The following is a 27,138-nucleotide window of genomic DNA, read 5'->3' as shown; positions in this document are numbered from 1 at the left end:
GTTATTTTTGCAAAAAATGACACTTGTAAAGATCTTTGGCTTTGTTTTTCACTTCTTAAACTTAAGGACTCGTAGATCTATGATGTATGTTGTTTATTATGTTTTTGTTTATGAATCTTTCACATTTTAGCTATAGATCTCGAAATATAATAAGTATTAACACATTATCACAACATAAACCAAAGAAATCACATATAACATGCAAACACACATAGATCAACACATAACACTTGTATTCTCCCCCAAAAACAAGTAAAAACCGAAAACAAGGGGGTATGAACTCACCTTGAAGATTTGGATTCGGTTTTGAAGAAGATAAGAAGAAGATGGTGTGGTTTTCGGTTCTAACTAGCTCCTTGAGTAGATCTTGAGCCTTAAGATGTTCTAAGTACCACATTTATGAAAACAAGAGTGTAAGAGGAATAATGATGCTTTAAAATGAAGTTATACACTTGAGTTTGCAAGATCATACCACAATGAGTGAGTTTTTGATGGAGTAATTTTCTTGGAAACACCTTGAAGCTTCGAAATTTTTAGAGAAGGAAGGAGGAGTTTTTAAGGTGGTATTGAGAGAGTTTGGAAATGGAATTGTGTGTGTGTATGTTGATATTCTCGGCCATAGTTAAAGAAGTAGGAAGAGAGGGGATCAAAAGTTAATGCATGATGGTTAAGGATGACTTACCTTGTTACATGTGAGTTCTTTTGCCTAGATTACCACTAAGCAAAAGTGAGGTGTCAAGGTCTTATATTATATTGATTAAACCCCCTTTTTTTTAACATGGGCCGAGAATTTGGATTTAGGAAAGAAGAAGTTTATTAATTTGGGCTTGTTCTTGATTTTTGCTCGAAAATATGAAGCCCATTAAATAGGTTTTCGTCCCATTGGGCTTTTAGGAGGGTTTACGACCCAATAAGAATTAAAGAATGGGTTTTATGGCCCATTAAGGTTAATTAAATTACTTATAGCCCAATAAGGCTCATTAGGGTAAACCACCTCATTTTAGGCCCATGATGGCCCAAAAGGTTAGGTTTTTATAAATATGTATCCAGTTAGAGCCCAATTAAGAGTTCTAAGCCCAAAACAATCAAATTGAAAGCTTATTGGCCCATTAGGCCCAATAAGGAAATCCTAATCCAAAATGGACTTAGGTCAGGATTCTTAGGGCTTCCAAACCCTAAATTGACTTTTTGTAATGTTTTGCATGAAGTTTGGGCTTTACAATTGGATTTTTGATGGAAGTTTGTTGTCATTGAATAATGTCATATGCATATCAAGTTAAGGTTAAAATTTGTTGCCATGATATTGTTTACAAAAGTATAGAATTTCCTATCAAATTTGCTAGTTGTGACATCATCCCCCCGTTAGAGGGAATTTCGTCCCAAATTCTTTTGGAACTAGGTTTGAGAATGCGAAAATAAGTGAGGGTATTTCTGTTTCATTTGGTCCTCGCGTTCCCAAGTGAATTCCGGTCCACGCTTTGCGTTCCATCGAACCTTCACAATTGGAATGGGACTTTGCTTAGTACGCTTCACCTCCCTGTCCATGATTTCAACTGGTTCTTCAATGAACCGAAGATTCTTGTTGATTTCGATTTCTTACAAGGGAACAACAAGAGTTTCGTCGGATAAGCGCTTTTTCAAAATGGAAATATGGAACACGGGGTATATGTTGCTGGGCTCCGCAGGTAGCTGCAGCCTATAAGCCACTGGACCGATTCGGGCAAGAATCTCGAATGGTCCAATGTATCGTGGGTTTAGTTTCCCCCGTTTCCCGAAACGAATCATTCCTTTCCAGGGAGAGAATTTCAATAGCACTCGATCCCTGACCTGAAATTCTAAGGGCTTTGGTCGTGTGTCGGCATAGCTCTTCTGTCGGTCTCGCATTGCTTGAAGTCGTGCTCTGATTTGGATTTTTTTTCCTTTCATTTCACGGATTACTTCTGGCCCTGTTAAAGTACTGTTCGGTGTCTGCCCTTTTGCTAATTGAGTATCGCATGATTTGCCCAAGTCAATCACATATGCTCGGAGTATATCATCGAGTGTTTGAATGGTTCGTTCGCTTTGGCAATCTGTCAGTGGATGGTAAGCAGGGCTCATGCCGGGTTGTTTCCTACTGCCTTTTGCAGTGATTGCCAGAACCGTGAGGTAAACCTACTACCTCGATCCGAGATAATAGATACTGAGATTCCATGGAGTCTTACTATCTCCTTTATGTAGATTCTAGTCAATCTTTCCTTCATGTAAGTTTCCATTATTGGCAGGAAATGAGCAGATTTTGTTAACCTATCGTCGATCACCCAGATAGTGCCCAATCCGACTCTTGTAATAATAAGCTTCGTCTTGTTGACTTCGAGAGTTTTATCCAATTCTCGCAATGCTTCCTTCGCGATATTCTCCTGCTTCGATGCCTCCCAAGCCAGTCGTAAGTGTTGACAGTGTTTGTTCTTGTTTCGCGAGCAGACGAGTATGTTATCAATGAAAATAATAAAAGTTTGACTAGGGAGGGTTAGGAAAACTCGGTTCGTGGGGTCCATGAATGCCGCGGGGGCATTCGTTAGACCGAAAGGCATCACAACGAATTCGAAATAGACGTATCGAGTTCGGAAAACAGTTTTTGGAATGTCCTCTTCTCGGATTCGGAGCTAATGATAACCGGATCTTAGATTTATTTTGAAGAAGTAACTAGCTCCTTGAAGTTTGTCAAATAGGTCGTCAATCCGAGGGAGTGGGTAGGATTTTTGATAGTGAGCTTATCCAACTCTCTATAGTCGATGCACATTCTGAATGATCCGTCTTTCTTTTTAACGAAGAGAACTGGAGCTCCCCATGCCGAGAAGCTGGGTCTGATGAATCCTTTGTTCAAGAGTTCGCTCAGTTGGCTTGACAATTCCTGCATCTCCGCAGGAGCCAACCTATAGGGTGATTTGGCGATTCGAGTAGCTCCTGGTACAAGGTCAATCCGAAATTCGACCTGTCTATTGGGGGGGTATTCCCGGAAAATCCTCAGGAAATACGTCTGGAAAGTCACATGTCCCTAGGATATCTCGAATGTTTATTTCTTCCTTCGACTTGTCCACGATGTGAGCAAGGAATGCGCAGTTCTTCTTATGCAGGTACTTCTGTGCCTTAATGTATGAGATAAGACGAAGGTTGACGTCGGGTTTATCTCCATAGACAATTAGGGTTTCGTGGTTAGGAAGGTGAAGGCGAACGACCTTCTCATGGCACATAATATCAGCATGATGGGGGCTCAACCAATCCATGCCGATCATCACATCAAAACTCCTAATATTTACTAGCATCAAATCTATTTAAAATGATCGGTTATTTGATGTTAAGGTACACCCTACATGAATATCTTTGGTTTATTCGGTTTTCCCCTTAGTCATTTCCACCGTGAAGGCTTCATTGAGCTTCTGGGGTTGTTGTTTTAGTAAGTGTTTGATGTTGTTTCTAACGAAGCTTCGCTCAGCTCCATTATCGAAGAAGGTACAAGCGAAAGGTTGTTAAGTGGGAACGTACCAGTAACAACCGTTGGGTCTTGAATTTTCTTGCCTTGACCCATAGCCAGAACCCTTCCCGCTCCTCCATTTCCTTGGTTATAAATGTTGGGGCAGTTCCGGCGGAAATTTCCGGTTCTCCCACAACCATAGCAGGTGTGGCTAACCTCAGCATTGCGGTTGATGTTGTTGTTGTTGTTTGGCTGTTGGTTCTGTTGTGGTCGAGATCTGCAGTACCGGGTGGTGTGTCCTTTTTTGTTACATCTATTACAATACGACTTTAGATAGGCTCCCTGATGATGGAGATTTCACTTGTTGCATTTTGGAAGGCTCCCAGCATATGGTCTTGCTGGTGTCGATGTAGCAGGTGTCATGGCCATAGGGACAGCTACAACACGTCGTTTCTTTGAGGATTCTTGGGTTGGCTGTCCCTTTCTCTTACCCCCATACTTTCGCTTCCTGCTCTTAGGTTTGGGGTTTGGAGTGCCTTGATAAGTTGTCATTCGTTGGTTTTCGGGGTTGTTACTTCGGCTGGAGTGGTCGACACATTTCCACCCTTGTTGGTGTTGTTAGCATTGAGTTGTGCCATATCAGCGGTTACTGCAGCTGTTACCGCAGCTTGGAATGTAGCAAAATCCATCTGCATGATTGGTGTCTCACGGGCATGCTTGTTATCCTTGTGGAATGACATTTTCTGCTGCATGATGATAAGTAAAATCTTAAGCAACGACGGTCATTTCTGGTTGTACTCTATAAACCTCGTGTTCCGTCGTATGATTCACAATGTGTCCACTTACATCCTCATGATGTATTTATGATATCGAGTAATCGTAGAGTTGGCACGAATATTAAGTTTATCCACATAGTATATAGGTTGTTTTGGTTATGAGATGAATTCGTGTGATAACATAACATATTTCACTAATAATATCCGCTTTAATATATAAAAATTTGCCCGAAAGGGCATACATAAGGGTTCAAAGTTTGGCAGCATAACGACTCTATGAGTAGTGTGATCACTTAAACATAGAGTCGACAATATATAACATAGTGCGCATAAAAGAAACATAACACTAGTAGAGGGGTCTACTGATCCGGAGTGCGTCGAGATGTGTCGGGTGGTGGGGCTGATGACGTGGACGCACCACCTGTCGTTCTGTGGCTCGTAGTCGATCCTCCCAAATTGCTTGACGTACGTGAAAGTTATGGATTACTTCCTGAGTTTCTCGTTCCGCTCTTGACACTGTGGATCGCATCTGATTCAGTGGCTCGGTTGTGTCCTGGGCTAGGTTGCCAGTGTTCCGTAACCGCCTCACCATGACAGGAAGTGCCCAGTCGGCTGGCCCTCCTTCTCTCAGATCATAGAATTCCCTGGCCATCCCATATGGGGGCCGCTGCCCCTGCTGCCGGCTCCATCTCCAAATATCAACACCCCATGGAGGCGTGGGGCCATTTTGGCCCATCCGGTACGCGGGCACCCTAATCGGGTAAGGTGGGTTGATGACTTCGGACTCCGCGTCCGAATCACCATCGTCGTCCTCACTGGGTTCTTCTTCCTCCAAGTCTTCCACTGGCTCGGCAGGTCAGCCCTCGACTTCCATTTCAAGCTCTTCCGCAGGCTCCTCCTCGGGGTCTTCTTCGGGTTCTTCAGGTTCGAGCCATCCTGCATTCCCTTGTCTGGGGAAGTAGGGGTCCCCGGGAAGATGAAATCCTGCCCTAGCGTCTGAAGGAAAGTGCATAAGTAATTTACACATAGACTATTCCTTTAGTATTTTAATTTGTTTGGGTTGGATCTTATATGCTTTCTCTTCTTGGGCATAAAATTTGAGTTTTGTTTCATCGATCATCTCAATCACACTCGGGCACCTGACAGTCACACTTTGGGTGAATGTAGATGATCAGGCTACATTTACCCCCAATACGGCTTCATAACTGTCCGAGCACAATCGAAAATGTTCGAATCCTCCAAAGACTTTTAAATGTTGTTATATTGTTGTTTTTAAGTATGAAATTTTATTTTTGTTCAGAGTTATTTATTCCCATTATGTTTATAGTTGCATATCATGTATGGTTAGATATGCTAGTTCACTATAAACAAAGCTCTGATACCAACCTGTCACACCCCCGAACCAGACGGCGGAAACGTCCGAGGGCTCGTGTGACTAAAATTGAAATATCATCACAATGCATATACATGAAACATAACACCATCATCACCAACATTACATAGTACAACCATCATTGTTTACATCCAGTACATTGTTTTACATTACAACTTCACAGAACATAAATTGTTTAACGATTGACATTGCACAAAAGAAATTTCAGAAACACGCTTGATGATTCTTCATAGTAACGGTTACATGAGAATACAAGTTATTTTGAAAATGGTCAACATATATAATGTTAGTGAGTTCATAAGCATGTTTGATATAAAAATAGTTTGTATTGTTTGTAAAACCCAGAAAATCTGATATTTTCTGTAACAAAAACTGTTTACGAAAAAGATGTGATGATCCCATAAGTGTATATGTATGTGATTTCAAAACATGTAAAAGTGAATGTTCTTCATAATTGTTCTTTGTATTGTAGTTGTTGTATGTAGGAGTGAATAATGTCTTTCCCCGAAAAACCCAATGTTTTCCAATTTAAATAGTATGATAGTTTTGTATTATTGTGTAAATCACTTTGCATCGTCACAGTGTATGAATATGATTTCCCATGAATACTTAGATGGTAATGGATCTCTATGTGAGTCGTTATAACCATGCATAATAGTGACTAATTCGCCTGTCTTGGCATTTTTCCAAACGCCGGTTTTGATCAACATTTTGTCACCCTAGACTGGCCGAGTCTAACTGTAGCGAACAGCTCAGGTGTGGGGGAGTCACCCCCGTATAGATCTATACACAAACTCTCGCTCTCCCTCCAGGAGACTCTGATTATAACTACAGGCTACGGCCGACACTTATTGGTGCCACCCGATATTTCTCACTAAATCCCATTGAAATTGAATAACATTGTTTTACAACCCGATTGATGTTTACGTGAATATGAAGTAAGCCTAACAGACACGAAAGAGGACAACGGTGGCCCACTAATCATGTATGTTATTATACGCTGTCGAGTATGCTACGGACACCTTATAGCCCATGAAGCATATGATGAATGTTTAGGGCCATATTAGCAATGCAAATGGGCCACTAAGGCCCAATAGCATGTTAAAGCGGATAAAGGCCCATTGGCCATGTAATTGGGTCACCAAGACCCAATAAACATGTTTGAATATATTGGGCCCAATAATTAATGAAATTGGGCCACAAAGGCCCAATAGCACGAATAGAAGATTGTGGGCCCAATCATTGTATCATTTATCTGTTTATCGATTTTAAGTTCGTAGTGTAGGTTTTTTTGTATACCAAATGTTTATTCGCGATGTTAAAAATATTTTGACGTTTGATTTATAACGAAGCTATGGTTATATATATATATATATATATATATATATATATATATATATATATATATATATATATATATATATATATATATATATATATATATATATAAACATTTTAAAAACCATGCGTTATAAATTTAATATTCTTGACCCAATAATTTAAATATTGACCCAAAAATATTGATTTTGACCATTTCAGCCCCTTTATTAATAAAAATGACACTTTTAGTCCCTTTTGATGAAAATTTGACATTTTTGGTCCTTAAACCATTTTTCTTGACATTTTCGGCCCAAACATAATTTAAATAATAATTTCAGCCCAAAACTATTGTATTTGCCATTTCCAGCCCTTATTTGTAAAAAGTTTACACTTTTGGCCCAAATTTCGTAAGTTTTACATTTTTGGCCCAATTTCCAAAAACTTTACATTTTTAACCTAATTTAGGAATAAAAGACATTTTCAGGCCCTGAATTGGTTTATTTACGTTTTTAGACTCATACTTTAATGAATTGACAATTTCAACTCCAAAACTCTTCATTTTCGCAATTTTGGGCCCAAAATCTGTGAGGCCCAAATATAAGCCCATTAAGCAAAATTTTATATCGTTGGCCCTTTGAAAAGTATTATTTTCATAAAAATCAGCTTTTATATAAATAAATACTTTATAACCCTCATAAAAATCATCTTTCAACCAAATCTTTGTTATTTTTGCAAAAAATGACACTTGTAAAGATCTTTGGCTTTGTTTTTCACTTCTTAAACTTAAGGACTCGTAGATCTATGATGTATGTTGTTTATTATGTTTTTGTTTATGAATCTTTCACATTTTAGCTATAGATCTCGAAATATAATAAGTATTAACACATTATCACAACATAAACCAAAGAAATCACATATAACATGCAAACACACATAGATCAACACATAACACTTGTATTTGATAGCTTCATTTTATTTACTTCTTTTTATAGTTTATTTTAGCATATTTCATTCACAATTTAGATAATTTCCATGCATATTTTCCTTTTTGTTATTTTATGACCACTTTCGGGTTCTTTCGAGTTTTGTGAGCTTAATTACAGATTTTAAGGAGACTAGCGGAGCGGGATCTTTTAGAAAGCAATTGGACTTGGAGGACAACGAGGATTTTAGGCTTGATGGCTATAGAGGTGATGCATGGAGTGGGATTGTCAATTATTTGAAGGGTTGGAAGAATTAAACTTTAAATTTGAAAGCCACGGGAGAATTCTTGAGTGTGCAAGATCGATGTTTAGGAATTTGCGGAAGTTTTGAGATATGTGGAGAGACAAATTGGGCTCAAATTGAAGAAATATTAAAGAGAAATGGGCTAGAAGCAGATTGGATTCGAACTGGGCCAATGGATTAGCTGTGGGGGCCCAAGACTTGAAGAAGCCCAAAAATTTCCGTCGAAGTCACGCGGCCCGCGTAAGATTCCCCGCGGCCCGCGTGGATTCCTGACAAGGGCAATTTCGGGATTTTACTTAGAGCTCTATATTGGGAAGGTTGGTGTGCCTCTTTAGCATCATCTTGGAGGTCCGATTTTGATACTTTCTCTCTGGAGTTTGGAGCATTTTTGAAGGCCAAGAACCCTCAAGAACTTCACCATTTCATCTCTTAATTCTTGCTAAATGTTTGGTACAATCTTAACTAACTTTGTTTCCTTGAGTTTAGTCATGCTTGGCTAAACTAATCTTGGTTGACTTTTGTTGAATCCTTTGAACTTTTGTTGAATATTGAAGAATCCATGAATTTGTGTTTGAATCTTTATGAAAATGTTTTGTGTTTCAACATCTTATCATTACTTGCATGTTTTTATTCATGAGTTTAAATGTGTTTGTGGTGATTAGTTGACTAATTTCTTGATTAAGTAAAGGATCTTCAAATTAGCAAGCAACAAGTGATTCTTGTGTTAGTTTTACTTCACACAATCATAAAAATATTTTCTCCAGCATGGTGGTGAAAGCATTTGACCCCTCTTGGATTTGGTGACTTTTTTGGTTCTTAATGCTAGTTGACTTTCACTAATTACATGCTTAATGGAATTAGTGACTTTAACTAAGGAAATTGTTATGAGCTTCTCTAACCATTTCAACAATTAAGAAAAGTCTAGGTAATCTCAAGCTCCTTGGATTACTATAGCCAAATTAAGGGTTTAAAACAAGTATTGCACCATTTGATTCTAATGATATGTTCATCAAAAGTCAAAGTGAGGAACCTTAAGTCAACCATCCTTCTCTTATTGATTTTACATCAAACTCTTATTTTTGTTGAAATTGTTTATTTAAATCTTAGTTAATTCTAGTTTGTTTCAAGTATTTCAAAACACCAAAACCCCCAGTTTTAATTTATTGTCATTTTCCAAGTATTTTTACAAAGAGATTTTTCATAGAGTTATTAAATTGAACCAATCCCCGTGGATTCGATCCCTTTACCACTATACACTATTTTAGTGTGTAATAATTAGGGTTATTAATTTTGTTGGCCTCGACAACCACCAGTATTCTTCCCCAAAAAGAAGTAAAAACCGAAAACAAGGGGGTATGAACTCACCTTGAAGATTTGGATTTGGTTTTGAAGAAGATAAGAAGAAGATGGTGTGGTTTTCGGTTCTAACTAGCTCCTTGAGTAGATCTTGAGCCTTAAGATGTCCATATTTACAAGGAGAATGGGAAGAAGTGCAAGAGAAGGGAAACTACTACTGGTCAAACCAATGGATTTATGATCAACCTCAACATGATCAATGGTGGGACAACAACCAAGCTTGGGGATACAACCAATACCAAATCCCATACCAAGCTTGGAGAAATGACCAATACCAACCAAATCCACAATTCCAACATCCATATCCTCCACCTCCTCAACAACTTGAAACGTCAAGCATGTCCTTAGAGGAGATTGTGAAAAGCATTGCCACATCTACCCAAAATTTCCAAGAAACAACCCAAGCTAGCCTCAAAAGCTTAGAGAAACAAATAACACAACTTGCTCAATCAATAAGTATAATGGAAGCTCAAGAGAAACTACCATCTGAAGAGAGCCCATGGCATAGCACATGTGCCATTTCTTTGAAAGGTGAGAAATTTTTTGATGGCCCAAGAGTGTTATATGGAGAAGAGGAAGAAGGAGTAGAAATGGAAGAGGCTGTCAAGGGGGAAGAAGAAATTGAGAAAGATGTCAATGAAAATATAGAGGACATGTTGGGGATTAACGAAAGAGAGTTTGAGCCACCCACTACCATTGAGAAACTAACTCCAGTGGTAAACGAACCACAAGAGCTGAAAACGATAAATCTGTCGGACCTTTTAATTGATACATATCCGGAGAAGGAAGACACCCAATTGGTCACCAACTCGACCACTATGTTGAATATGGAAGAGTTGGTCACCTTACTAAACAAGTACAAGAAAGAATATGGTTGGATTCTTTCTATTATCAAAGGTCTAAGTCCGGTATGGTTTTTCCGTAAAAAGAAAGTCAAATACAAGAAAAGAGTCCCAATGGAGATGTGGAAATTAAAAAATGTTGACACGGGGCAAGTTTTCAAGGTTAATGGACATTGGTTGAAGCCATTCTATGAAGGTTTTAATGCAAATGCTCTTGAAATCATCCATTTGGATGTCCCGGTGTGTTGAATCAAGCTAGAAGGACGTCTCGCCAAAGACGTTAATGAAGGGCATTTTTGGAAAGCATTATGCTTTCACTTTTTCCGGATCCAAATAAATCATTTTTCAACGCGTTTTCGGGATTTTGAAAAATAAATTTTTGAAAGGTTTCACCTTTCACTCCCCGTTTTGTTCCCAATTTTGTCAAATTTTTGAAACCGGGCCTTATGGGGATCGTTTTGGCTTAAAAAAAACAAAAAAAAACAAAAAAAAAAAAATCATTTTTGAAGTGCAGGAATGACCCGCGGCCCGCGTGGCTTGGCGGCTTAATGTTTGTGCGGCCCGCGTAGATCAAGGATCAGATAGAGTACAGTACCCGCGGCCCGAGTCCTACCCGCGTGAAAGATCAGAGAATTCAGAAGTTTTTCAGCAGCTAGACGCGGCCAGCATGCGGCCCGAGCCTTACCCGCGTGGTTGGTCGAATGACTGATTCTTTTGAGCTGTTGACTGCTTTGACTTTTGTTGACTAAGGGGTTTAATGAGTTGACCAACATTGACCGGGTTTGACTTTTCTTGACCATGGATTAAACATCTCCAGCACTCATCTTCTTCATTCTAACCTAACAAATTCCACCATTTACTCTCAAGAACACCATAACCCACTCCTCACAAAAATCCATTTTCCCGGAGTTCTACCGGTCGGAATCTCGCGAGACCACCGCCATTCTTCGCCATTTTTCATCCTCTACAAACCCCACCCAAATTCCGGTCCGATCTGTGGCCGGAATTCCGGGCGCCACCACCACCCACCACCACCTTCTTTCGCATTTTCCGGCCAACTCCGACCACCATTGGAGATTCCGAGCACGAGGTTTTGTTTCTCTCATCAAGGGCTTTCTAACCATACCCATCTTTTCCCAAAAACTCACGAAAAATTTCCGACCAATTCGGGTGCCGCCACTCTAGTCGCCGGAAAGTCATATTGAAGCTCGTTTGTGGGGTTGTTTTAGCGATTAAAGCGTCAAATACGGAGCAAAAATTGTAAGCTTGGGGTGTGTCTTGACGAAATATTTTTGGTGGCACTTATTCATCCCGGGTCTAAGAAAATTGGGTACTTTCATTCCTTTATCTTGATTATTTGCATCTTGATTACCCATTAGTTGTTGGAATTGTGTGGTCTTTGGTGTCATTTGAAGATTATTGTTGATAAAATTTTGTCCCGGATAATGTCTAAACGTGCCAAAACGGGGACGGGAGCTACTTCCTCTAAAGGTGGATCAAAAGGAAAATCCAAGGATCCCCCGTTTCGTTTGTTGAATCGCGAGGACCGCAAAACATATGATTTTCTCGTTTCGAACAAACGTCAAGTCAAGTCAACAAAATTCCTCCATAGGGAATCTTTTGCTAGTCTTGGGGTACTCGATGGAGTCCAAGCTTTATTTAACAATATTGGATGGGGCCAATTCCTCTATAACCGCGCCGCCACCTATGTTGAACCAACCTTGGAATTTCTCGCCACATTCAATCCCGGAGAGGAAGGCGAAACCGTCACCTTCCAAATGCTCGGCGAGAAACGATCCCTACCATATCGGGTGGTGAACGCCCTGATGGGCACTCCAGTGGACAATCTATATCACCAACAAGACCCATGGCTCGGAAACTTCAATGAGCATCACTTTTGGCAGCAAATTACCAACGAGCCACAATACTCATCGTCTTCGTCAAAGGCCTCCTCCATAATTCACCCATGTTTGCGCCTAGCGCATCGAGTACTCACATGCACCATTTTTGCCCGCTCCGAAGTGGGACAAATTTCAAAGGCGGAATTATTTTTTCTTTGGTGCATGACTCGTGAGAATGGTTCGCGGCCGGATTTTGCCACCTTTTTCTTCACCAAATGTTACAACCTCACAACTATGGACAAAGGAGACATTTTCATTGGGGGATTGATCACCATCATTGCATCTCGGCCACCGCTTCAACTTCATCTCTCCACTCTTCCATTCGAGAAGGCTTCCGGCCCCTCTAGCCTTGACGGCCACGCACTCCGCCGAATGCAACTCGTCCGGGATTCGGTCGTTGGTCCCATGTGGATTCTTGACAACCAACCATACCTCATTCTTCCCCACGAGTATATAGGGAGTTTCGACCCAACTGACCCCGATCAATGGATCATTCCATCCGACTACCCTCCTCCTATAGATGATGAAGATGGCCAGTTTCAGCCTCCACAACATTTTGCCGAGCCTCAATATCAGCCGCAGCAGCAGGGGGGACACGAAGTCCCACCATATTTCCCCCCTACGTTCTTTGACCAATTCGCCACAATGTTCTCCACGGTGCAGCGCATCGACACCCAAACGCAAGAGAACACGAGAGCCATCCAAGATGTGGTGACCCGTGTTGATCGATTGGAGCAGTCCTTCCCGCCCACTTCCCGCCAGGTCCAGGATATGTGGGACTACCACTATCGCCACGGGCATTTCCCGCCGCCCGACCCTCCTATTTAGGTCATTTCCGCCCTTTCCTTAAGCATTGAGGACAATGCTTGTTCTTAAGCTTGGGGTGGGGCATTTCCCTTTTCTTTTACTTTTTCATGCATTTTTTTTTGTTAGGTTGCATTTCATTTTAGTTTTAAGCTAATTTGCATTCAATATTTTTTATTTTATATAAAATTCCAAAAAGATTTCATTTTCTTCTTTTCTACTTTCTATTTTTGCATAACAATTTAGCTTAGGGCATTAGCATTCATGCATTTTTGTTGTCTGTTTATTCTCACCCCCCTTGGATGCCATGGAACAGGTTCATAGTTATTGTATCATTATTGGTCCAGGATCTTGTTGCTATCTCACCCATCGAACCGGGACCACTAGCTGCAATTTGGGATTTCATACTTGGGATCAGATGCTGGAAGCTTAAAGGGGTAAGTGATCATGGCCAAGTAGTTTTCATGAAGAATTATGCATGCAATACTAACAACTGTAGGATATACTATAGCAATGGATGTTCTTAGCCTTGCGGTCACTACCGCTGAGAGGATCACACTTGATCATGTTTGAACCGTTAAGATGAAGCACTGGTGCTTGTCCCCGAGTAGAATCCATATCCGGTCTCTTTACATCACCATATCTTTTTGCGATTTTCTTAGGATCTTAGAGAGTCTTTTAGTCCGCATATGGACATTTTCATTATTTTTGAAAAATTGCAAGTTTGAAAAGGAGCTTACATTACATCTTTATGCTCCACACATGGTCATTTTCACACTTAGACCATTCGGATTATATTATTACCCTCTCGGTTCCACTTACATACTCTTGGGAACCAAATTTTGAGTCAAAATGTTTTGTGTTTTTAACAAAAAAAAAAAATAAAAAATAAATAAAAAAAAAAAATTCAAGCTGCAATAATCGTAGATAGGTGACCGGTTCAATTATTGAACAAATTTTCCTACATTTTGGTCACCCGGCGTTTGATATTCATTTATTTAGAGTTGTTTTATTGTATATAGATCGAGTTGTTTTTTTTCGCAAATTGGTGATGTTAGGGAGACTGTCGAGTCGGATACTACGGGAGGTTTGGTCCAACACTAAGTGAACTAATTCCTACAATGGTGCCCGAGCGATGAAACACAATCACATTTGAGAGTGGCCAATAGACGTGAGATCATGCAACTTTTGTGATAAGAGTGTGCACTTAAAAAAGAGCTCCTCACGAGCCCATCCAGCTGCTTTCTCCCTACTACAGATGTTCTTCATTGTATGCATGTTCCATTGGGGCTGCGATTGACCATCCCTCCTTACTCACCTAAAGGAGTTGTCCTAGCTGTGGTTTACGGTTCCACTGTCATTGGATGAAAAAGTAATGAGATAATAGCAAGATCAATTCTGACCATGATGACTAACGGTGATCAGGTTTTGTGGTTCTATCCATTCTTTTTATTTTTCATAGGATAGTTCATCCCGAGTTCATTTTAGTCTTGTCTTACTTGAGGACAAGTAAGGTTTAAGCTTGGGGTGATTTGATAGATTCATTTTATTTACTTCTTTTTATAGTTTATTTTAGCATATTTCATTCACAATTTAGATAATTTCCATGCATATTTTCCTTTTTGTTATTTTATGACCACTTTCAGGTTCTTTCCAGTTTTGTGAGCTTAATTACAGATTTTAAGGAGACTAGCGGAGCGGGATCTTTTGGAAAGCAATTGGACTTGGAGGACAACGAGGATTTTAGGCTTGATGGCTATATAGGTGATGCATGGAGTGGGATTGTCAATTATTTGAAGGGTTGGAAGAATTAAACTTTAAATTTGAAAGCCACGGGAGAATTCTTGAGTGTGCAAGATCGATGTTTAGGAATTTGCGGAAGTTTTGAGTGATGTGGAGAGACAAATTGGGCTCAAATTGAAGAAATATTAAAGAGAACTGGGCTAGAAGCAGATTGGATTCGAACTGGGCCAATGGATTAGCTGTGGGGGCCCAAGACTTGAAGAAGCCCAAAAATTTCCGTCGAAGTCACGCGGCCCGCGTAAGATTCCCCGCGGCCCGCGTGGATTCCTGACAAGGGCAATTTCAGGATTTTACTTAGAGCTCTATATTGGGAAGGTTGGTGTGCCTCTTTAGCATCATCTTGGAGGTCCGATTTTGATACTTTCTCTCTGGAGTTTGGAGCATTTTTGAAGGCCAAGAACCCTCAAGAACTTCACCATTTCATCTCTTAATTCTTGCTAAATGTTTGGTACAATCTTAACTAACTTTGTTTCCTTGAGTTTAGTCATGCTTGGCTAAACTAATCTTGGTTGACTTTTGTTGAATCCTTTGAACTTTTGTTGAATATTGAAGAATCCATGAATTTGTGTTTGAATCTTTATGAAAATGTTTTGTGTTTCAACATCTTATCATTACTTGCATGTTTTTATTCATGAGTTTAAATGTGTTTGTGGTGATTAGTTGACTAATTTCTTGATTAAGTAAAGGATCTTCAAATTAGCAAGCAACAAGTGATTCTTGTGTTAGTTTTACTTCACACAATCATAAAAATATTTTCTCCAGCATGGTGGTGAAAGCATTTGACCCCTCTTGGATTTGGTGACTTTTTTGGTTCTTAATGCTAGTTGACTTTCACTAATTACATGCTTAATGGAATTAGTGACTTTAACTAAGGAAATTGTTATGAGCTTCTCTAACCATTTCAACAATTAAGAAAAGTCTAGGTAATCTCAAGCTCCTTGGATTACTATAGCCAAATTAAGGGTTTAAAACAAGTATTGCACCATTTGATTCTAATGATATGTTCATCAAAAGTCAAAGTGAGGAACCTTAAGTCAACCATCCTTCTCTTATTGATTTTACATCAAACTCTTATTTTTGTTGAAATTGTTTATTTAAATCTTAGTTAATTCTAGTTTGTTTCAAGTATTTCAAAACACCAAAACCCCCAGTTTTAATTTATTGTCATTTTCCAAGTATTTTTACAAAGAGATTTTTCATAGAGTTATTAAATTGAACCAATCCCCGTGGATTCGATCCCTTTACCACTATACACTATTTTAGTGTGTAATAATTAGGGTTATTAATTTTGTTGGCCTCGACAACCACCAGTATTCTTCCCCAAAAAGAAGTAAAAACCGAAAACAAGGGGGTATGAACTCACCTTGAAGATTTGGATTCGGTTTTGAAGAAGATAAGAAGAAGATGGTGTGGTTTTCGGTTCTAACTAGCTCCTTGAGTAGATCTTGAGCCTTAAGATGTTCTAAGTACCACATTTATGAAAACAAGAGTGTAAGAGGAATAATGATGTTTTAAAATGAAGTTATACACTTGAGTTTGCAAGATCATACAACAATGAGTGAGTTTTTGATGGAGTAATTTTCTTGGAAACACCTTGAAGCTTCGAAATTTTTAGAGAAGGAAGGAGGAGTTTTTGAGGTGGTATTGAGAGAGTTTGGAAGTGGAATTGTGTGTGTGTATGTTGATATTCTCGACCATAGTTAAAGAAGTAGGAAGAGAGGGGATCAAAAGTTAATGCATGATGGTTAAGGATGACTTACCTTGTTACATGTGAGTTCTTTTGCCTAGATTACCATTAAGCAAAAGTGAGGTGTCAAGGTCTTATATTATATTGATTAAACCCCTTTTTTTTAAACATGGGCCGAGAATTTGGATTTAGGAAAGAAGGAGTTTATTAATTTGGGCCTTTTCTTGATTTTTGCTCGAAAATATGAAGCCCATTAAATAGGTTTTCGGCCCATTGGGCTTTTAGGAGGGTTTACGGCCCAATTAGAATAAAAGAATGGGTTTTATGGCCCATTAAGGTTAATTAAAATACTTATAGCCCAATAAGGCTCATTAGGGTAAACCACCTCATTTTAGGCCCATGATGGCCCAAAAGGTTAGGTTTTTATAAATGTGTATCCAGTTAGAGCCCAATTAAGAGTTCTAAGCCCAAAACAATCAAATTGAAAGCTTATTGGCCCATTAGGCCCAATCAGGAAATCCTAATCCAAAATGGACTTAGGCCAGGATTCTTAGGGCCTCCAAACCCTAAATTGACTTTTTGTAATGTTTTGCATGAAGTTTGGGCTTTACAATTGGATTTTTGATGGAAGTTTGTTGTCATTGAATAACGTCATATGCATATCTAGTTAAGGTTAAAATTTGTTGCCGTGATATTGTTTACAAAGGTATAGAATTTCCTAGCAAATTTGCTAGTTGTGACAATTAAGAAGGAAAAAGGACTTGAACCGGAAATGACTAAAATAATTAAACAATTATCGAGGACAATCTAAGGTTCGCCAAGGGTTGGTCCTTGTGGGCAGTTGGAAGTATAGTAATGGATGGACCATATTGACATTATTATGAATAGATAAGACTCTATTTAGAATGAGTTGTCATATGGCAAATATGGAAATGTTTCCATAAATGGAAGTTGGATATCAAGAATCTAGGTCTAGATTAGAAACTTTTATGCAATAAGGATGTTCAAAGGAATGTACTTTGAATGTGAGACTTCATATATATGGAATTGCCTTGTAACAATCTCAAATAGAGCACTTTGTAATATCATTGGCAAAGTCTTGGTGGCTTTGGTGTTGTGACATTACGAAATGGTCATTCCATGAAATGTTAGAATCTAACATATTCTAATAGTGGCAAGAATTTGGTATTCTTACACTTGTGATAAGGATTGGGAATTATGAAATGAGCATCAATGGAAGTGTGTTCAATTGATTTATTTCACAAAGTAAGTACCATAGGTAAACATAGTGTGCATGCTTGGAGCATGGGATGACTATTGTTATAATTCGAGTATCAGGTTGATTATCTGAAACATTATACAATGAATAACGTGTAATCAATATGGTGATTAAATAAAAGGTGTTTTATTTATACTCAAAAGTTTTGAGGCCATATTGGATTCGATTATTCTTGTGTTTCACTTCGCAGGTTTTGACTTCCCGAATAATAAGATTATTCAAACCATCCACAGTCGATCATACTTTGGAAGTAGGTAATGAGGTAAGACTGTCATGAATCCGACTGTAGATTGTCTAAAGTGTTTTAGACATAGCACAGGTCTGCTGCAGTGTTCATGAGTGCTCATGAAATAAGATTTGAGTATTGAATTAAACCCACGCTCACTTGAATCACTTCATGAATTTTATCACGAGTGATTAGTGAGTCGATAATATCTTATATTCTTGAAACAGAGACATGTGAGTTGTAGTTTGCAAGTCGGTTGCACATTTACATATGTAAATGCACCAGTAACTTGGTGTTATAAAAAATATTGTTGTGTGTGATTTGATGAGTAAGTACAAGCGAGCATTTGAGTCGAAGTTTATCCGTTCCTTTTACCCTAAGATGGATAAAAGCGATATATGTGGGCCCCTCGATGATTTAGTGATGACACCCTAAGCGCTTGGCCAAGCCTGGACTAAGTTGATGTGTTCAATTGTAGTATGTTGTCAGTCGTCATAAATCGGAAATCGGGAAACAACACATGAACAAAGAGTATGATTAAAATCCATGCCTCGGTTCATACGATATCTAGAATGGAGGAATATATGATCCCTTATATAAAGGACGCGTTGCTGATAAGATCAGAGTTCAACAACGGCTTTTGAAAGCTACGATTGCTAATCAAGTTCTGAAGTCATACTTGCAAAATAGTTATTAGAATTATCCAAGTGGGAGACTGTTGGATTAGGTGTCTAAGCCCATAACTATTTTGATATGTACTTGACCCGATTATGAGCATGGTCCTTTTGGGTTGCGTTCACCTTAGCAACTGATAGGATGAATTATGGAGAAAGATGATTAATTGTGATTTATTAATTTATCATGTGAATAATATATTAAAAGAGAAATCATATGGTGTAATTAATAGTGATCAAAAATTAATTTAGAATTGGTTTTGTGGTCAAAAGAGATTAATTAAATCAAGGGAACTGATACTGTAATTATAAGATAGTTAAAAAGTTGGGCTTAGGATCCATAAGGAAGCAATGGACGGATTATATATGGGAGTCCATATAGAAATCGTCCAAGGGGCCTTCTGGAAGGATCCTTTGGGCTGCTTAAGGACTAAGCAAGTGGATTAGGGTTTTGACTGAAACTCTAATTGATCAGCTGTATAAGGAACCCTTGGGCATGCCAAAATTGGCCACTAGAAACCCTAGAAGGATTCCATAGCCGATTTTGAGCCTCTCCTCTCTCTCTTGTTCTTCCTTGTTGCTAGTGGTGTTTGTGACTCCATTAGAGCTGCAACACTTAGGGCACTAAGCTTTCAGAAGTCAAGATCAAGAAGGATTGTGATTGTTATTGCTATATAACAATCAAGGTAAAGTTTCTAACTTGCTTATTATGTTAATTTCGAAATAAGCATGCTAGATTAGGGTTTATTGCTTTGGTATTCAATGTTGTATGTTCAAATTAGAAAACCTAGATCAAATCAATTAGGGTTGCATGAACACCATATGATTGATGTTATGCTCATAACCCATCAGGTATTTGTTAGGTCTTAATCATGATTTAATCCAAAAGTGGAAATGATGATTTTTCAATGATGAAGATGCTCTTTAGGTGAAGTTGATCAAGTCGATATATGAAGATTATGCAGGGATTCGACTTTGAGAGGCTTTATTGGGTGGTAAAGGAGTTTGGTCAGACATTATTGGAGCTATAAACATAATGCATGATAAGGGTATTATTATTCATGGCACGCTTCAAAAGGCGGTGGGTGATTGTACAAGTATTCTCTTTTGGAAGGATGTTCGGGTTGGTGATGTTCCTTTGAAAAGCATGTTTCCTACCTTTTCTCTCTTGAAAGGGACAAGAATTATCGTGTTATAGACCGTCAGGGTTGGAGATGGTTAGAGGTATGATTGGAGTTTTAATCTCGGAGTCGGAGTAAAGGAAAACCATTCTACGACTTTTATTCTTGATGAAAGATGTTGGATTTTTCAATCAAAGTGATAAGCGGTATTAGTGTAACTGTAACAACCGTTTTCTTGGATGAATCGAATTAGGGTGTCGGAGGGTCAGAAGGTTGGATTTCTTTTTCAGCTACGACATGATGAAGCTTCACCACGATGTGGCGATACGCTTTTGGGCCACGGGAGTTTATTAAACCACCACGACGTGGTGATTTTGTCATGGCGTGGTGGCGGCTGTTGGAGAAACCCCTAAAGTTTAAGGGTTAATCCATATTTAAACTCCTTAACCTCTCATATCCTCCCTCTTATTAGCCTCCATCTCTCTAAATCGTCCATTGCAAACTCTAGATCCCTTGTGTGAGTTTTTGGCCTCTAAGTGTGGGTATTGGGTGCTTGTGAAGGAAGAAGGTGGTGGAAGATCATATTGGGAGTCCAACGCAACTTAGGTCCAGAATTTTATCTTCCTCAAGCATCTCAAGAAGGTATAAAGTCTTCACCTTGATGAGTTAGTTGGTAGATCTATGGATTTTGTCCACTTTTCTCTATACCTTGTTGTTTTGGAAGGTTGAATCTCATAAAGCTTGCAACTTTATGAATCTCTAGACCATTTTGGAGAATTTGGCTCTTTGATCTGATTTAGATTTGAGTATTGAGGCCATGCATGGAATCTTGGCCCTTTTAAATCTAATTTGACCTAATAAGAGTTCAAGACATGCATTGGACATGCATGTCTGGAAAGCATCGATTTTTATGATGTGTTTGGTGTTAGAAACCCTTATGGAGCCTTTGAGCAAGTAATCTAAAGGATTAAGTGAATATTGCTTAAGTTATGTGATGTTTTGGACCTTAAAGTTGAGATCTATACACTTTAGAGGGTTCTATTGGATTAAGTTGGAAACTTTATCCATCTAGACCCTATTATGGACCAGATCTGAGTTGGAGACCCTTTTGTATCGAAGGAAATGGCTGAATATGTTAAGTTGCTGAAAATCCATGTACCTCCCACTCGTTTTGTTATTGGAAGCTTGCTTTCTGCTAACATAGCTATCAGAGGAATAAGAACGCTTATTCTCGGTGGGTTTTCATATAATAATCTAAGCCACATTTATAGTATTATACAATATGTGTTTAGTAGATTTTGGGTTTAAAATCTTTAGTCCAACAGAGGCTTCAAATCCATAAAACATTTAAGTAAGATAGGGATGGAGCCTTTCCATACAAAATCTTATGAAGAAAATGTTATATCTACTAGTTAGTTGATGTTTTTATTTAAGGTACAATTGATAGTGTTCTAGGTGTTATCCCAAGGAAATAAAAGGAGGACATTTCTATAAATTAGAGAGTAAATCATATCAAGTAAAATTTAATTCATCATTTATTATCATTAAGGCTTTAGATCGTCTTTACCAGTTTGTATCTCAAGTTTATATTTGAAAACATAAACAAAGATTTCACAATTATGTTTTACCATGTAAAATATAATTATAACTACTATTGTTGTTACTAAAGTTGATTTGATATCTTATGCTTAATCTTAGACATTCATTAGAAAAGAAGTCATACACCACAGTGTATACTTTCTTAGTAATTATTTTCTTTACTACCTAGTGAAAATATCATTAGAAATATTATATATATATATATATATATATATATATATATATATATATATATATATATATAATATCATTAGTGAAAATATCATTATTTGCTTTCAAAGATTCTTTTCTTGAAGTCGAAATATGTTAATGTTATTTATATAATAAAGATAACAAGTTTGATTTAAAACAAGTTTAAATCAAAATTATTTTGCATATAGAACTTGTTATTTATAAAATATTGATATTTACTTTATAATTCTTATTTATAACGTCCCGAAAATCATGACATAAAAATTTTTGTTTTTAGATTAATAAATCGTTAATACATTTCCTTCCCATGAAACCAATGTAACCAAAATTTAGCAAAAATATCATCAAATCAGAGTAATTCACAGAATGCAGAAACATGTGGTGTGTGCCCTGAAAACATCCCGAGCTCTTTCCTTAGAAAACCAAAGTAACTAAAACATAAACTAAAAACCGTAATCACAAGGCTTAGTGAGTTCCCCAAAATACCATACAACATACAACCACAGATTATCATGCAACATACATATAGTTGCCATGGGCTCCCCCAAGGTCTTTATCGGGTATTCCATGGGCTCCCCCCATGGTTTTTACCCGGAATGTCATGGGCTCCACCCATGGTCTGATATCCACTTTCCTCGAGCTCCCCCAGGGGTCTTCCATGAAAGTATCACAGAGACAACTAGCATACCACATGACACATAATGGGCCGACATTGGTGCCTTCGAGCCATGGATATAGCGAGAAGACTCACCTCGAATACTGAACGATAGCTGACTAGGTCTCGACTCCAAATATCAGCTCTAGTCAACCCCTAAACAATAACAATTTTTTTAGATTCAACTCAAAATGCCCCAAAACCCCTTATAGGTCGAACTTGGTCAAAGACTAAAGTCAAAGGTTAAAGTCAACGGTCCGAGTTGACCCAACTTGCCGAGTTTTACTTCAGCTCGTAGAGTTCCTCTCTTAACTACACGAATCGGGAAAACTTCCATCAACTCGCCGAGTTCACTAATGAACTCGCCGAGTTGGCCATAAATCCAACAACTTAATGCATTAAGTTGTTTCCATCGAATCAAGGAACTCTAAATTTCATATTTCCTTCAAAATGATGTCTAAAAGGGTAAAGTTTCCAACTTTACCCTTAGGAACCCCCACAAAGAGCCCAAACTCGAACCCTAGACTCAAAGGAGTGAGGCTTAACCCATTAAGCCCTTAAACTCCAAAAGCAAAGACCCAAAAAGTAGATCTGGCATCCAAAGGCTAGGAAATCACGTAAAGTTTCCAACTTTACGTCCATGCATGCTAGAAGGAAGCTCTAACGCTCAACATGGGCTTAATAAAGGACTTATCACATGAATGGGACCTAGAACCTAGTAAATCTTGCAACTTTAAGCCAAGAGAGGTCATGAAAGGGTCAGATCTAACATAATAACCCCTGGAACTCTCAACTTCTTGTACAACCCAACTATAATCCCAAAATCAAGATAAAACTTCAAACAAAGAGATCTAGATGATAACAAAGCAAGGTATCGACTTTATACCTCAAAAAGACTGCAACAAGTCGAGAGTTTATGGATCTATAGCCCTCCTTCCAAACTAGACACCTCCAACTTCAAAGATCCTTCCAAATAATACAAAAAATCAACTCTCAAACCTCACCACAAGCTCACACACTAAACCTTCGAAGATGATGCATGAAATTAGGGTTTCTGGATAGAGGAGGCTGGTAAGGAGGCCAACCAAGGGGCTTAAGGCCTTTAAATAGGGCGCAACACCCTAAAATTAGGGTTACTTTCCCAGCTGCCAACTCGCCGAGTTGGGACACCCCGACTCGCCGAGTTGGTCCATACATATCTGCAGCCAAAACCCTCTCGACAAAACGAGTTGAAGCTTCCAACTCGTCGAGTCCCAAAGGAATATTATAAATAATCGGAGAAATAAACTCATACTGGAACCAAGCGTTACGTTATTAAGAGATCTAGTCTCATAAAAATAATTTTAATCATTTCTGAATATGAAGGTGATCGTTATGAAAATCGATTTAAGTAAATAGTCAATCATTCATAAATTAAACTCAGACATATATTTAGACAAGCTAAGTTAAAACATACATTGTTCCAAAACAAACATTGTTTTATATTACAAGTACATTATGTTCCTAGCATAATGAATAAACTAAACTCCAAGAGTGTAGTTCCAACTTGATTGTGCTCAATTGGTTACTCTTCTTTCAATATATGCAAGCCAATTACAAATATTAGATTAACATTTAAGTTCCAAATACCTAAGTGTTATATGAAAAGTATGAGTTCTATCTAGTAGATACGTGAAGTACTAGTCTCTTCCAGACTTTCTTTCTAGATAAGAGGAGTAGATCCTCTTACAGTGTCCAGTTTCTCCACAAAAGAAACAAGATCCATATATATGGTCCTTACTGGATTTCTTAGGCTTAAAGGTATTCAGTCCATAAAACATATGCCTCCTAGATCACACAAGGTGACTCCTTTTGGCTTTGTACTATTCCTAGTTTGATGTTAGAAACATCTTTAGCATCACAGTGATGCCTTTACTAGGTATCATGTTCAGGATTATTACTCAAAGCAAATAGTTTAGGACTAGGACCTTTATGTTGGATTAGTGTCTAAGTCCATAACTATATTTGGTATGTACTTGACCCGGTTGTAGCATGGTCCTTTTGGGTTGCCTTCACCGGAGCAACTTGAATGGATGATTAGTGAAGAAAGAGGATATTATGGTTTATTAATATATTATATGAATAATATATTAAAAGAGAAATCATATTGATGAATTAATATTGGTAAAAAATTAATTAAGAAATTAATTGTGTGATCAAAAGAAATAAATTTAAACTTAGGGGACTGGAATTGCAATTATAAGATAATTGGATTTTGGGCTGTGGATCTCATGGATAAAGGAGTGGACGAAATTAGGGTGGAAGCCCACCTTGAAATTGTCGAAGGCCTTGTTCCAGAATATTCCATTGGACTGCTTAAGGCCTAAGCTATCCAATTAGGGTTTTGACTGAAACCCTAGCAGCACCACTATATAAGGAACCCCTAGGGTTTCAGAAATCGGCCACTGGAAACCCTAAGAAGTCTTAGAGCCGATTTTGAGCCTCTCATCCTCTCTCTCTCCAAGATCATCCACCTTGCTTGGGTGTTTGTGATCCATCAGAGGCATCACATTTGAGGTGCTAGGTTCTCATAAGCTAAAGATCTTCAAGCAACAATCAAGGTAATAATCTAAACTTGTTTTATTTATTATTTTTGGATTTTGTATGCTAGATATAGGGTTTGTAAGCCTTGGATAATTTGCATGTACAATAGAGAAACCTAGATCCAAGGATTTAGGGTTTTTGCATGTGCACCATAGGATTGATGATTTGCTCAAAACTCATCAGTGGTATCAGAGATTTGATTGGTTTCTATTGTATTTGATGCTTTGTATAATTATTCATTGCTTAAAATCAAAATTTCTGCTTTCTACCTGACAAACTCGTCGAGTCACCTGATGAACTCGACGAGTCAGATGAACTCGACGAGTCCAAATGGTGTCTCGGCGAGTCGGAGAGTCAGACAGAGGGAATTTCGGGATTTTGGCCTGTTTTCACTTAGGATAATTACCAAAAATATTTTTGATTGATAAAATATGAATTTTATTAATATGATGTGATTATCCTTATCAAATTAGAAGTTAATTGTCAATTATTAGATAATTATTGCCTTATGTGATAAACTTTAATTATTTGAATTATTTGAAAGAATTATCTTGCCATGAAATTGGATTAGGTCAAAATTAAATAATCAACAATTAATTGTTTAATTAAATTATTTGAATTTTGATCTAGAAAGTTTTGAAAAGTTTCCAAACTTGCCCTCAAGTTTTGGAATTTAAATTTTGATTAAAAAGTTTAATTTTGAAATATTTAAATTCTAAACCCTAGAATTTTACAAGTTTAAAATTCAACCCTTATACTATTATAATATTATAAGAATAATCATTATATATATGTATTAGATTAATGCTAGTCTTACCGTTAGTAGGCCTCATTCATGAAGCCGATCTATAAGGGGGGTATAAGGTTGCTGCCTATAAAATGGCAGTTTAATGGGTGTCCACTCTCACCCACCGCTTCCTTGATTAGTGGAGGGTCGTTAGCCGAACGGGTAGGATAGGGCAACTAATTCCTCATTAAAAGTATAATGGTTAATAAAGTGACTAAATGTTTTTATATAATTCCCAATCTTAGTTACTTTAGGAAAAATGTGAAAATGATGCTATTCCATGAAATTACACTTTGCACCCTTGCCAATACGTTAGTGGAGCGTGTGTGGTTAACCGACACACTAATTTTGGTCTAGCAAAGGTGGCAAAGGGTGACTCGATGTTTGTCATAGATCAATGGAGCGTGTGTAGCTAACCGACACGTTGATTAGGTGACTGTAACATTAAGGGAACCAAGTATATTTGCATGGTTATTCACACCTTGTTTGTGATCCTCGGTATCCCAGTCACAAACTTGAAGGGCATATCAATATTTAAAATGCCATTGAAAAGTTCAATGAATCTCAAAAGATATAGGAGTTTCAATACATTTAAAACTTAATTTTTGTTTTTCATGGTGGAAATTAGTGAATCGTCATTCACTTACCTTCAAATTATTTGCGATTTAGATTACGACATCCCTCTTCTAAATTGTGAATAATGTTGTTGGGTCCTAGCCCTAATTTCTCATTTGGGTGTTTAATTGGGGATTCTTATCCAATCAAACTTTGCCTCTCTTCTTTTTCAGATGTCTACCTCAAACAACAACAACGCTTTTGGCTCGAACTCTTCAGACTCATTCTCACTCATGAATTTGTGTGGGAGGGTGATTTTCGATGGGACCAATTTCAATGATTGGATCCGCAACATTCGAATGCTTACCCGCTACGAGGACAAGGAGTGTGTCCTCGACAAGGAGCTGAAAGAGGTGAATGTCAACACTGCTACTCCCGAGGAGATCGCTGCCTTTGAGGCCTACGAGCGCAATGCTACGAAAGTCCATTGCATCATGCTCGTGACTATGACTGTCGAACTCCAAAAGTCCTACGAGGACTTCTACCCCTATGATATGCATCAGGATTTACTGGAAAGGTACCACCAAAGTGCCAGGCAGGAGATGTACAAGATCATCACTTCGATGATCACTACCAAGATGAGGGACGGAGAGTCTGTCACTGCTCACCTGCAGAAAATGTAAAGATATGTCGACCGCCTGCTGAAGTTAAATGTTAACTTCGATGAGGAGCTGGCGATTGATATCATTCTTGACTCCTTACCTCCTTGTTACAACCAGTTCCGCATGACCTACCACATGAACAAGGAGGAGGTTACTTTGAGCAACCTTCAAGGCTTGCTGAGGACTGCTGAGAGCAACCTCAAGGACAAATTTGTTGCATCAACTCCTACTGTCGATGCCCCCGT

The sequence above is a fragment of the Lactuca virosa genome, chromosome 4, assembly GCF_052849685.1.
Source record: "Lactuca virosa cultivar CGN04683 chromosome 4, Lactuca_virosa_CGN04683_v6, whole genome shotgun sequence".
Lineage (NCBI taxonomy): Eukaryota > Viridiplantae > Streptophyta > Magnoliopsida > Asterales > Asteraceae > Lactuca > Lactuca virosa.
The sequence above is the reverse complement of the archived record's forward strand: the minus strand, read 5'-3'. Positions refer to the sequence as shown.